This window comes from Marmota monax, unplaced genomic scaffold (genome assembly GCF_021218885.2).
Source record: "Marmota monax isolate L192 unplaced genomic scaffold, Marmota_monax_Labrador192_F-V1.1 WCK01_AAM20220418_F8-fsc00020, whole genome shotgun sequence".
Taxonomy (NCBI): Eukaryota; Metazoa; Chordata; class Mammalia; order Rodentia; family Sciuridae; genus Marmota; species Marmota monax.
Window position 1 is genome coordinate 4,895,785 of NW_026692912.1, and position 13,338 is coordinate 4,909,122.

Sequence of the window (13,338 nt, forward strand, 5' to 3'; positions counted from 1 at the left end):
GGTAGACGGGAAGCTATGCTATTCCTGGGGTAGCTCCTTGTGTTTTTTTTTTTTTAAATTATTTTTTTATTAAATTTTTTTTGTAGTTGGAGATAGACAGCATGCCTTTTTTTGTTTATTTTTTTATGTAGTGCTGAAGATCAAACCCAGTGCCTCCCATGTCCAAGGTAAGCGCTCTGCCACTGAGCTACAGCCCCAGCCCCCAAATTTTTTATATTTTATTTTGAGTTTTACATGATAGTAGAATGTATTTTGGCAGAATATGCATACATAAACTATAACTTACTTTATTTAAGTTCCCACTCTTGTGGACGTACATGATGTAGAGTTACCCTGGTTATGTATACAAATACAAGGGTAGGAAAGTTCTGACCAATTACTTCTACTGTCTTTCCTATTCCCCTCCCCACTCTCTTCCCTTTATTCCCTTTGTCTAGTCCAGTAGATTCTATAATTCCCCTCCCCGTCCTCCTTTGTTTGGGGTTAGCATCCACAAATCAGAGAGAATATTCAGCATTTGGTTTTTGGGGATTGGCTTATCTCACTTAGCATGGTATTTTCCAGTTCCACCAGTTTACTGGCAAATGCCATAATTTCATTTTTCTTCCTGTCTGAGGAATATTCCATTGTGTATATATACCACATTCTCTTTATCCATTCATATGGGGTAGCTCTGACCTGTGGCTTCTGACAGCTTTTTGGAACGCTTCTTCTTGTAATTTGCCTTTTTTGAGTCTACACACTATATTGTGAGCAGTCTGAGCAGCGTGGAGAGGCTGCATGTAGTTGCTTCAGTCAATAACCTCAGAGGGCAGCTTCCGTCAATAGCCAGCATCAACTGCCAGCATCCACTGCAAAGTCAGTGAGCCCTGGGCTGGAGACATCCAGCCAAGCAGAGCTCCAGATGACTGCAGCCCACCAACATCAGAATGTAACCTCATTAGAAACCCCAAGGAGAGCTGCCTACCTGAGCCCGGACAGCAGAGGGACCAGAGAAATCATAATAAATTGTCATTTTAAGTAACTGTGTTTCAGGATGGCCCATTACACAGCCATGGGTAACTGGCATGCTCCTGACCACGAGAGCAGTACCACTGCTCCCGGAACTGCTGAACAGAGGAACCACCTGCTAAGTTGGGAAACTTCCAGAACAACTCCTGGCACCCAAATCACATTGTCTCTGCCACGAATCAAACCTACAGATATACCCCAATCCTGCATCTACCCATAAACCTTATGAAAGTGCATCCAGTTGGATGAGCTGAACCGTGTGCACTATACTAGCTGCAAGGAAATCCGGGAAATATAATTATAGAAAGCTTCCCAGCCTTTGTAAGATAATTATAGCAGGTATTGAAGAAAGAAATGCATGGTGTCAGCCACCCATCCCAACTCCTAAATGACCAGGCAATTGTATCACCCAAGAAAGAGAATGTTCTAGAATTTTATAGTGCATAATTCAGACTGATTTCACCCCAAACACCTTTTGGACTCATTACTCTATAGATTTTGGGGACATAGCTTATCACATTCAATTATTATAATGTTCAAAGAGATCTTATCTGTATTCAGCTGAATATCTGTATCTCATTCTGAAAGTTCTTTGATGTTTGCTATCCTTTTAGCAAATAGAGCAATTGAAACAAATGACAGTACTTTGGTGATTAGTTATATTTTAACCTAAGAATGGAGCAGCCTTGATAGGCTGGACTCATTGTACTTGAAAATGGAATAGTTGACAGACTTAAACATGGGTCAATTTTATTTTTAAATTTGTTCCATCTTTAGCTTTTTTTGAAATAAACGTAAAACTCAAATACTACTCTTCTCATTTTTAAATGAACAATTGAGGGGCATCTAGTACATTCATAGTGTTGTTCAACTGCCGTCTCTATTTTCTTCCAGAACATTTTCATCATCCCAAACAGAAACCTTATACCAGTTAAACAGTCTTTCTCCCTTCCCCTCTATGGCTAGTCTCCAGGAATCACTAAGCTGCTTTCTGTTTTTATGGATTTGCCTCTTCTGGGTATTTCATATAAATGAGGGTGTACAGTGTGACTGGCTTCGCTCAGCATAATGTCTTCAAGTTCTTCTAGGTGGTTGTATGTATCAGTTCTTGATTCCTTTTTATTGTTGAGAAATGCTCCCTTGTATGGATTGTCACTTTTTAAAACTCCGTTCACCCATTAATAAACATCTGGGTTGTTTCCACCTTTTGGCCATTGTGAACAGTGCTGCTATAAATACTCCTGGATAGGCTTTGGTTTGAATATCTGTTTTCAGTCTTTGGGATGTACACCTAGGAGTAGAATTACTGGGTTGTCCGTTTCTTGTATGTTATTTTCATTGCAAATTGCAAAATTTCCTTGAGTGAAAATTCAATGATATAGAAAGATTTTTGCATTCTATGCTTTGGCTTTTCTGTTGATAATCAAAGATCTCTGCCCCATGGCAGGCTAGCCTTTTGTGTTAGTTGTGTTAGTTGGTGAGTGTTTTTTATTTTGTTTTGTTTTGTTTTTTTAAAATAACTGGCAAAATAACTCTCCGGCTAAAAAGAGTTTGATTGAAAATGACACCTTCTTATCTGTTTGTACTCCCATCCCCCATTCCTATTATTTCAGATGGATTAAAAATTGATTGTGAAAAATGCACAAAAATTCTCCCAAATTTGTTTTTTATGTGACCTACTCAAAGCATTACCTATCCAATTATTATTTGGTGTAAAAATTGTGTAAAATCTGTAAGTAAAATTTCGAAACAATGTAGTGATTATATATCTGGAGTCTGCAGCCAGAATTTCTGGGTTTGAATTCTGGATGTTCCACTTACTACTGGTGATATGCAGGAAAAGCTTCTTACTCTATCTGTTCCTCAGTTTCCCCATATGTAAAATGGGGCCAATAATAGCACTGTTGTAAGGATGCAAAATCCTTAGAACAGTGCCTGGCCCGAGATTAGCTTTTATCGAATAGAAGTTCACAAACTGATCTAGGTAAATACAATACCTATAATCAAGGTAATTAATAGTACAACTTCTAGAGGAAGTTCTTACTGATTTTAGATTCAATAATGCTCATCACTTTCTATGAAAGAACAGGTTTTTTTTCTCCCTAACATAAAACATGAAAGCTATTGATAGAACATTAGGGGAAAACATAATGTAATAATTTATCTAAAATACCCAAAGAGAGGTACTATGAAATTTGAAAATAATTTCACCAATGACAAAACACAATGTTCTATAATAACTGTCCCCACCTCTTGGTTTTGTAGTCGGGATTCTTCCATTCATTCAGCAAGTTCTTATTCAGCTATTACAAGGCACAGTACTAAGTATAGACTAAGGAATAAAATAAATGTTATACTCATAGAACTTCCAGTCTAGTGGTGGGGACAAAAATGAAAAACAAGTTATCAATTTTATAACTACAATTTATGATAAGAGCTAGAAGAGAATGCAATAAATAAATGAAATAATATATGAAGTATCTGGTAGAGTTCTTGGACCTTAGAATGTGTGCAATAAATGTTATATAACCATTTATTATTGCAATTATTATCACAATTTATCCAATTCACTCACCTGTAAAAAAAATAGTCCATTATCTTTAGTGTAAATTTCCTGCCCTCTAGTGGGAACTTCAAGTCATAGCTGCACAAAAAAATAGGTCTATTGTTTGATGTTACAGCAGCTGTTATAAGGAGGGCCTGATGGTTGGGATGCCTAGCATGGTACCTCTCAGGCCCTGTGAGACACTTGCCTGCTCTAGGACCCCATCTGGGAAGCTCAGAGGGCTTCCCTATACATCTCAGTGCCATGTGACCCCACCACTCTTCCTGGATAGCCACCCAAGGTTAGCCAACAGTCTGTGTGAATTGGCTTGGGGGTGGAAGCTCTACTAGGTAGGGATCCTCATGTTGAAGGGTAGCAGACCTTTAAAACAGGACAAGAAAGAGCTGCTTAATTCATAATCAAAGAAAATGCATGAAAACATTTGAACCATGGTTTTAGCAGAACATGAGAGAGAAGCGGGTCTGGCTGGGCCGGGACTGCCTCCCACCCAAAGAGGCTGCAGTAGCCCCACTTCACGTGGGGCTCATGACTGTTGTCTTTTTTCTACCTTCTCTGAACATCTTTACTTTAACTCAAAATTACATCAACAAGTCTAACCAACAGGGGCTGGGGTTGTGGCTCAGTGGTAGAGTGCTCACCTAGCATGCATGAGGCACTGGGTTCAATCTTCAGAACCACATAAATGTAAAATAAAGATGAATATTTATTTAAAAAAAACAAGTCTAACCAACAAAGTTGCTTTAATATGCCATCCTATTTCAACCTTATGAACCCTCTGAGGAAAAGATGATATTATCCCCCCTTTTAACACTTCTCTGAGGCACTCAAGGCTCAGAGAAGTTGGGTGAGACCTCCTAAGGTCCTGAAGCTAATGGTGGGCTGGCCAGGATTTATACCCACTACTCCCTGTTGAGCATAAAGCTTGTGCTCAAGCCACGACCCCACATACTGTGGTATCAAATCCTGAGTTTATTACAGTTACAAGATGAGATGTTTTACTATAATAAAACCCTCTTTAAAAATGACTAGGTTAGACGACTTTAATCTGGTTACCATGTTTTGTCCAAGCCTTGAACATCGGGAGCACCTAAGAGCAACTGGACCCTTGCTGCATAAATTTTATTTTCTTTTAATCATTTCATTCTGAATTTGATCACTGACTGAGAAGTCTTCCCCAGAAGTCTGAGCCCACATTCTGGGAAACCGTTCTTGAGACAGATGAGTGCTGTCTCAAGGTCCTTAACCTAATTCAGGGTCTCCATCAGCACCACCCACTCAGAATGCCTTGAGTAGGCGCCATCATGGAAGTCCTCACCAGACACCAACCTGCTGCAGCCTTGATCTTGGACTTCACAGCCTCCAGAACCGTGAGAAGGAAAGTTCTGTTGTTTAAAACACACACGCGTGCACACACACACACACCCCACAATCACCTGAGTAACTTAAAAAAAAATTACTTATGTTGGGGGTTCAGCTTAAATCAATGGAATCTAAATCATAGGAGGAGGAGCCTGGGCTTCCATACTTTTCAAACTTGCTTGCTTGTTAGGGTGCAGCCCAAACCCGCAATTGCTGAACTCTTTAAGTGGTTGCTGGTCAATCTACTTCTTCCAGAGAAACCCTTTTTCTGTTCACATTCCTGGCTAATCTGTGTGTGGAGCTGCAGCTACGTGGCAATGGTGGTGAAAGGGGAGGCACCTGCTTCTAGTCTCATCTTCCTCTGAGTCCTCTGCCCGGTCTGAACATGAGCAGGACTTGGACCCTCAGCACTGCTCCCTGAACTCTGATCCTGTCACCCAGACTCAGGCAAGTCAAGCAAATCTAATTTCAGCCACTTTAGCCTGAACTTTACCCACAGCTATCTGACCTGTGGGTTTGCCTTATCTTGTTATTCAGGCCTTGAGCTTCTGCTCAGCATGTCGTCCAAGTCGTCCAAGTCGCAGGCCTTTGCTCTGTGTTTACTTGCACTGGGAGCATCTGAAGAGCTTGTTAATTGAGCATAGATCCAGATGGGTGCACTGAACGGGAAATATATTGAAAACCCTACTGTTTCCTGCTTTTTGTTTTGTTTTGGTACTGGGGGTTGATCCCAGGGGCACTTAATCACTGAGCCACATCTCCAGTCCTCTTTTTTTTTTTTTTTTTGTATTTTATTTAGAGACAGGGTCTAGCTGAGTTGCTTAGAGCCTTGATAAATTGCTGAGGCTGGCTTTGATCTTGCAATTCTCCTGCTGTGGCCTCAGAGCCTCTGGGATTACAGGCATCTGCCACCACGCCCAGCTTCCTGCTTTTGTTTTTAACCAGAGATTTCAGTTGCATTTGTGTCTACTGGAAAAATGACTTTTTAAAAGTATAACTTTATTTGAAAATTGGTGGTTAGTTCTCACCCACATTGACTGTAGGATTTTGAAAGTGGTCACCAATACCTAGGTAACGAAGGTATAGGAGCTTGCTTGGTGATTCTTTATCCTCAACTGCATTTTCTGGCAATTACGCACAGATACGACATGGGACATTCCTTATTCCTTTGGCCCAGACAGCTTTGTTGACCCTGGCATTGATGTGTACATCTGGGGTCCCCACCTCCTTCATGGAAAATTTCTGGATCTCTTTGAGTGCCCAAGGGGCACTTTTGAAGCCCAGTCTCTGGATGCACTTGTGAATGTTGGCGGTATACTCCCAGGTTACCACCTCGCTGATGGCAAAACATCTCATCTGCTTCTTGCCACCCTTCTTTGAGGGATGCACTGTGGAGGGCTCAAGTTAAAATGGAAGGTGGATAATGAATGACTTTTGGATTCTAGAAGGTTTTGCTAATAACTCTTGGGCTTCCCAAATTTGCCCAACTTGAACTCGCCAGGTAAAAGTTGCTCAAATTTGGCACACTTTTCTTCTTGAGTTTTGATATTTAACTTAGCCCTTTCTGATATTCTAATAAGCCATTTTTGTCTTTTTGGTGGACTTGGGGGTGTGGTAAGCCCAAGAGCAACTGACTCTTTGACAATCTAAATCAAGTTAGGTGTTTACTGGCCTTTCAACCTCTTAGAAGTTCTTTGCATTTGTCTTTAATTGTTTGATTCTCCTTGGAAACTCTCTGCACATGGGCCTGGATGGCCTCATTTTCTCACTGGAGAGTGTAAAAGGAATGTTAATTCAACTTGAATGTCCCCAAATTTGGCCCAGCACTTCTAGGAGAGCATTATAGACATTCTTTTGAATGCACAAAGGAGAAAGAAAGTAGCAGGAAACTATCCGTGACAAAGGATAAACAAACTGGGCCTTTGGGAAGTTTGTGAGCCTGGAGGAGATGGAAACCATGTTTCTGTTCATCCTGGCTGCACTTGCATGTTTTGCACAAGCAAGGAGGTATGGACGGAAGTGGGTTTTTTTTTTTTTTGGTACCAGGGATTGAACCCAGGTGTGCGCTTTATCACTGAGCCACATCCCTAGCCCTCCTCCCGCTTTTAAAATTAATTTTTTTTGAGTCAGGGCCTTGCTAGGTTGCTGAGGCTGGCTTTGAACTTGTGATTCTCTTGCCTCAGCCTCCAGAGTTGCTGGGATTACAGGCATGCACCACCATCCCTGGCTGGAGTAAGAATTTAAAGAAAGTATTGATCCATTCAGAAATTGGAATTTATACTTTATCCCGAAAGCTAATTGATACAATCCCAGGAGACTTTCTCTGATAGTCTATTGACAACAATAAAATCCTCCAACAGTTTCTATGTTGAATTTATGTAGGGGCCCAAGTGGAGAGTGAATCTAAATCAAAGAGAAGTTAATTTTCAAGTCACAAATTTATACAGATACAGAAAAACCCCTTGACATAAACAGCATTACATGTTCATGACAAAGGTGGCACTGTAGAGCATCACAAAGAAGAAATGACCTTTTCAATAAGCAGTGTTTAGTCTAATGCATATTCATGAGGAAAAATACACCTTGACCTCTACCTTGTATCACATACTAAAATCAGGATGAACTCTAGGTTCACATGTAAAAAGATAGTACATCTTCCTTCTAGAAGGAATCATTGCATGTTTTACTTACTGAGGGAAGGCTAAGGTTGCTTCTGAAAAGACAAAAAAACCCACTAATGAAGGATATGATTGATAAAATGGTCTACATTAAAATTAAGAAATTCCTGGCAGGCTGTGGTGGTGCTACTCAGGAGGCTGAGGGAGGATTACAAATTGAGGACCATCTAGACAATTTATCAAGACCCTGTCTCAAAAAAACAAAAAAAATTAAAAAGGGCTAAGAATATAGGTAGAGTACTCACCTCACATGTGAGAGGCCCTGGGTTCAATCCCCAGCACCACACACATATACACACCCCAAAATTTTAATTTCTTATAAAAAAATACTAGTAAGAGTAAAAACGCAAGTCACAGAATGGATATAAAAATGCTCATCAATGGACTTATACTAGAATATGTAGAGAATCCCACAAAAGCAATACCGAAACAGTCAAAAACTTTAATATTAGTTTTTTCACAAAAGAGGCCAGTAAGCCCGTGGAAAGGAATTCAGCAGCACTTTTTACGAAAGATAGGAAGTGAGCAAAATAGCCACATCACCTTCCTTGTTTTCTTCTTCTTCTAGTACAACAATATGTCTAATAATTTTTAGTTGAAACGACATTTATCCCTGATATCCTAATTAAACTGAATATCAATTTACTGTTTGAATATATTTGACCCCTTTTTTGTATCCATAAATTCCATTTTGAATTCTCCATCCTGGCCAATAGTCCTTCATTTGTCTTATTGTTTTTATGTATTTGGCCATTCTATCCCAAATTCCAAAATAGTTTTTTTTTTTTCCCCTACATTCCATTGCTTTTTGCAGATATTGTATGGTCTGTTAAGCAAAGATTGCTTACACAGGACTCACATGCTTCACTTGCTACTGTTATTTAGAACCTCAAGCCTACTCAGTATTGACTTTTTCTTGCTCAACATAATTAATAGTTTACTCACTCTTTTATCAGTTCTAGTAATTGCATAAACACTTTGTGTGTGTGTGTGTACAAGTGGTGTTCATATTCCTTTCATGAAGAATCTAGTTACTAGCATCTAACTTAGACATCTAACTTAGACATAGTTTAGGTAGTAATCAATCAATACCTACCTTGGCCCAAGGTAATCTTGAAGACTAGTTGCAGAACACAAAATAGTAACAACAAATTACTTTTCCTTGAATTTAGAATATAAGAGCCAGCCTCTGTAGTTTCTGTTTTAAAATGAAGATTTGATTCTTCAGGTGTAGGGACGTCAGCCGGTTAGATGATTGCCATTGAAGGAATGGTTGGTTACTCACAGTTCCAGGAGGAGGGAACAGCACACAGATTAAGTGCCAGATTAGTCAGGAAGGAGAGGAAGTGGCGGGGGGGGGGGGGGGTAATGTGAGCAAAGCCCTTTACTGTGGCTTCTGCAGAAAGTAACAGGTGATGCAGAGAAAGCTCGTTTTATCAATAGCTGGTTTGAATAATTTCATTGGGCTCTGGGGCAAAGGCACTGTTTGCCTGGTACCTGGCTTTGGGGAGAGTCAGGCAGGTGGAGAGACCCTGAATATAAGAGCCCCTATCCACCTGCCTTACTCCAGGGCTCTGAATTGGTGGGTTTGCATATGAAAGACAGCCCACAAGTGAGTCCAGTTACCATCTGTAGGAATTGGCTAGCCCTGGGAGAATCAGGAGATATGGTCCCAGATGTCAAAACATCAGAAAAGAAAGGCACGCTTTATACACCTTTTTGGGGAAAGAACTGGTGTTAAACAAAATACTATTATTTTCTGTTTTGTTCATCCAGTGGAAAATCATTAACTTGAAGCAATTGTGTTTTGCTAGAAACAATCTCGTGTTACCCAAAGGATTAGGGTCACTTTCTAGTATGATTAGCCAACAAACATACTAACATCCCAGAGGGTTGTCCTTTTGGGTCAATTTGCTGACTTCACAGATGGAATTTTTCTGTGTCTTACAAGGTACAGAGTTACATTTATTCTTTCTGAATTATGCATTCAATATGAATAATTCTCTTTTCTATTTCAGCGTTTTAATTAGTAGCTAACGAATCATTTAGCAAATATGAAGTTGCAAGAAGTTAATCTCACTTGAAATTCAAGTTGTGGATTTGTTAAGAATAATTATCTTGTTCATTTTCACCATAAATTAAATCTCCATTAATAATTTATAATGCCCCATTCTGAATTTTACAAAAATTAGGCTCAAAAAGTCTACTAATTTTCAGCATTGCCAGTCTTAAATTAAGTCTTCTTATTTGAAAAATTTCCAATTTTTTTTTTTCCCCTCTCTTGAGCTTCACCCCCCACCTTGAGGTACCAGGGCTGCACTCAACTACTGAGCCACATCTTCAGCCCTATTTTGTATTTTATTAGAGACAGGGTCTTGCTGAGCACCTGGCCATTGCTGAGGCTGTCTTTGAACTCCTGATCCTCCTGTCTCAGCCTCCCGAGCTGCTGGGATCAAGGCGTGCGCCATTGTGCCCAGCTCAGTTTTTCTTTTTAATTATTCAATATTGTCCTAAAAGTCAAAGGACAAAAGTATAATTATTCAATAAAGCCAAAGTATTTTGTTTCTGTTTTTTGTTTCGAATGGAGCACAAGGCCTCATAAGTGTTAGGCAAGCACTCTACCACTGAACTACAATCCCTGGCAAAGCCAAAATTTTAAACATGTTAAATATAAATTAAATCTTCCTAAGTGTTTTTATAAAAAGTAAAATGATTCAATTTTAGTATTTGAAGTCCATCGTCATACCAACGTGATGAATTATCATTAGTATCAGGTTTCACATGTTCCATCTAGGCCTATATTTATATACAAGTCCAAAAGTGAGATGAATTTTGTAATATGGGAAATGTTCCTAGCTGTCATGTGTGTGCAACTGTTGCAACATGTCACTAGCTTGTGAGTTCCTAGGAAGTGAGAATTGAAACAAAATGGAAAGAAAGAAAATGGATCCTCCTGATTCCAGGGAAATATTTGTAATACAAGTATAAACTACCTGCCAAGGGAAAGAAGAAAAAGTGGAAAAGTGAATTGTTCTACCTGCCAGGGAAAGAAGAGAGGGAAAGTTCATTGTCCATTTCTCTTACTTGTTGCTCCTTCCACTCATTTCCTTCCTGCACTCCAGCTCCTACACGGACAGCAACCAAATACCACCACAGCTGGATCAGTCCTGTAGAGCTATGCACCAAACAAGGTCAAAAACAACGCTTGAAAGAATGCTGGTGTACTAATTCTCTGAAAACTGGCCTAATATTTTCTTTTGTTGGTTTTGCCAAGGCTCCTTCTAACACGTGTCTTTTTCTGCAGATACACACAAGTTTCATTGGGGGTATATTCCACACTGAAGAATTCTTAAAATCAATTTTACATCTTTATAGTATACTTGTAGGGAATGATAGAATGCTGGTGGTCCTTCCTCCAGGACATTGTCTTAAACTTCAGCATTCTAGAAATCACCTGGGGAGCTTGTCTAAAATGTGGACCACTGCGTCCCCTCCCCAGAAATTCCAACTATGTAGAAGTCCAGGAAACTGCTTCTGCTAGAGGCTTCCAGGACTATAGTTAAGATATACAGGACTATGCCAGGAACCTACCTTTGACTCCACGGTAACAGTACAGGTCCTGTTTCTCAGTGCAGAGTCTCTGCTGATATCCCTGCCCTTCTGCACATTGATCCAGCAATTCTCCTTATCAGCTATACATTTAAATCACTTGAAAAACCTTCTAAGAAATGATTGGTGGCTGTGCCTCATCTAAGGCAATGAAGTCAGACTCTCTGGAAGTGAGGCCCGAGCTACCAGTGACATTTTAAAGCAACCCAGTAGATTTGACTGTGCAATCAAAGCTGAGGACAACTGTTCCAATCCATCTTCTGTCTCCAGTGGTCTTTCTTAGCATGGATTAAAGTATTTTAAAATTCCTTCTTTACTAGAACATATTCCAGCCTCTATTACAGAGAAGGCAAACTGGATACAGGCGCAGCATAAATTATTGATCTTCCATTGATCCAGCCTGCCTAAACCTGAGGCTCCAGCTACAAGCACTTGGGTGGTGTACTGAGCAGCCAACTTTGCCCTGTTTTGCTGCCCACTGTAGATGAAGCACTCTGAGATGTAAAAGGAAAATGGCCCACATGCCCAGGAAGCTCAATGAAGGTGTGGCTGGTTGGGAAAGAGGATGCTGCGGCATCTGTCCAAGCAATAGCCCCAAAGATCTGTCTTCACATATAATTTTTCTTTTGATCAATTGTCACTGATGTGACCTCTACATGGCTATGACATGATTGTTCCAATAGCAACTTTGCATTCTAAGAATTAGTTATCATTTTGAAAAACTGGAAGACATGAAATTGGATTTGAAACCTACCATTATCACAATAAATATCAAGTACACTGAGCAACAAAAGAAAAGGAAGAACTGCTGTTTCACTTAACTAAAACTTCAATGCTCATCTAACAGCCCAATAGTGGATATTATTTTTTTTCAAACTTTCAGCACTTACTTGTGTGATTAAAGTTTTCTTTTATTGGTTACTAACTAAAATATGAGGGAAACAATTAAAACTTGAGTAGGAATTGTGTGTGCCATAAACTATTGCAAAAAATGTTTACAGTTTTAAAGGCTACAATCCACTTGACCTCAAGGTTTCATCAATAGCAAAATAAGAGTTTCCATTTACTCAAAAACCCCATGAAGTGGTTGAAAAGACAAGCTCCATGTGGAGGATGTTTGCAACAACAACAACAAAAACAACAATAAAGAACTGGTATCCAGAATGGATAAAGGATGCCTGAAAATTATAAGGACAGAAGTCAGATCCCCAGAACTTACTTTATAATTGCAAATTCGTTTCTTTGGAGCAACATCTCCCCATTCCTCTCAATTACTCGGTCCAGTCTTTTGGTTCCCTTTGCCTCATAGAATGCACAGCAACCTATCATCCACTCGCTTGCCTCCTAGCTAGAACGTAAGCTGCAGGAGGACAGGCAGAGGTCTTGATTACAGTCATATTCCAAGCCCAGTACAGAGCTTGGCATCTTATGGGCATTTCTTCAGTTTTGAGAGATCACCTACGTTCATCACTGATTTTAGATAAGGCAAGAAAGCCAGGTAGGGGCCATCATTTTACTACACACTCTGATCCCTACACCGAAAGGTACATGTTTGGTGTTGAACTAGTTGTGTCCTGGGGGAGTTACTTAAGCTCTCTCGTCTTCACTGGCACCTGGGGATGACAGAATTTATACCCAACAGGATTGTTACATACATCAAATTAACAGAAGGCAGATGCCTAGCATATTTTCAATTCTAAAATGATCTCCATTATTAAACTTGAAAAACATGTCTTCCAGCAGGCCCCCAGACCCTTGCTGTTTAGGACACAACAGTCTTCTTTAAGTAACTAGCAGTTTACACTTTACCACTCAGGTTGGAGCCTCTATCTGGCCTAAGTCTTTCTTAGAACCCAAACCCTCATGGTAATGTCTGGGGCAACTCCCCTTTGATTGGACTATGAAAAATTTCTAATCAATGTAATAAAACTCTTGTTACCATTAACATAATTAGCATTGGACTGTGACCTTTGGCACAGGACTCTTATACTAGACATACACACTTCCATTCTGGGTGGACGCCCATGTTCATGCTGACTGCAGAGTAGATTTACCTGCTAGAACAGAGAATACTATCTTGTCTGTTCAGAAAAGTCACAGGATAATCAATTCTAA

General features: G+C 39.8%; 1 pseudogene; it reads right to left on the minus strand.

Moving 5' to 3' along the window:
- Positions 1-5,886: 5,886 nt before the first annotated feature.
- LOC124097294 (large ribosomal subunit protein eL31-like) lies at positions 5,887-8,221 on the minus strand (annotated as a pseudogene).
- Positions 8,222-13,338: the final 5,117 nt, after the last annotated feature.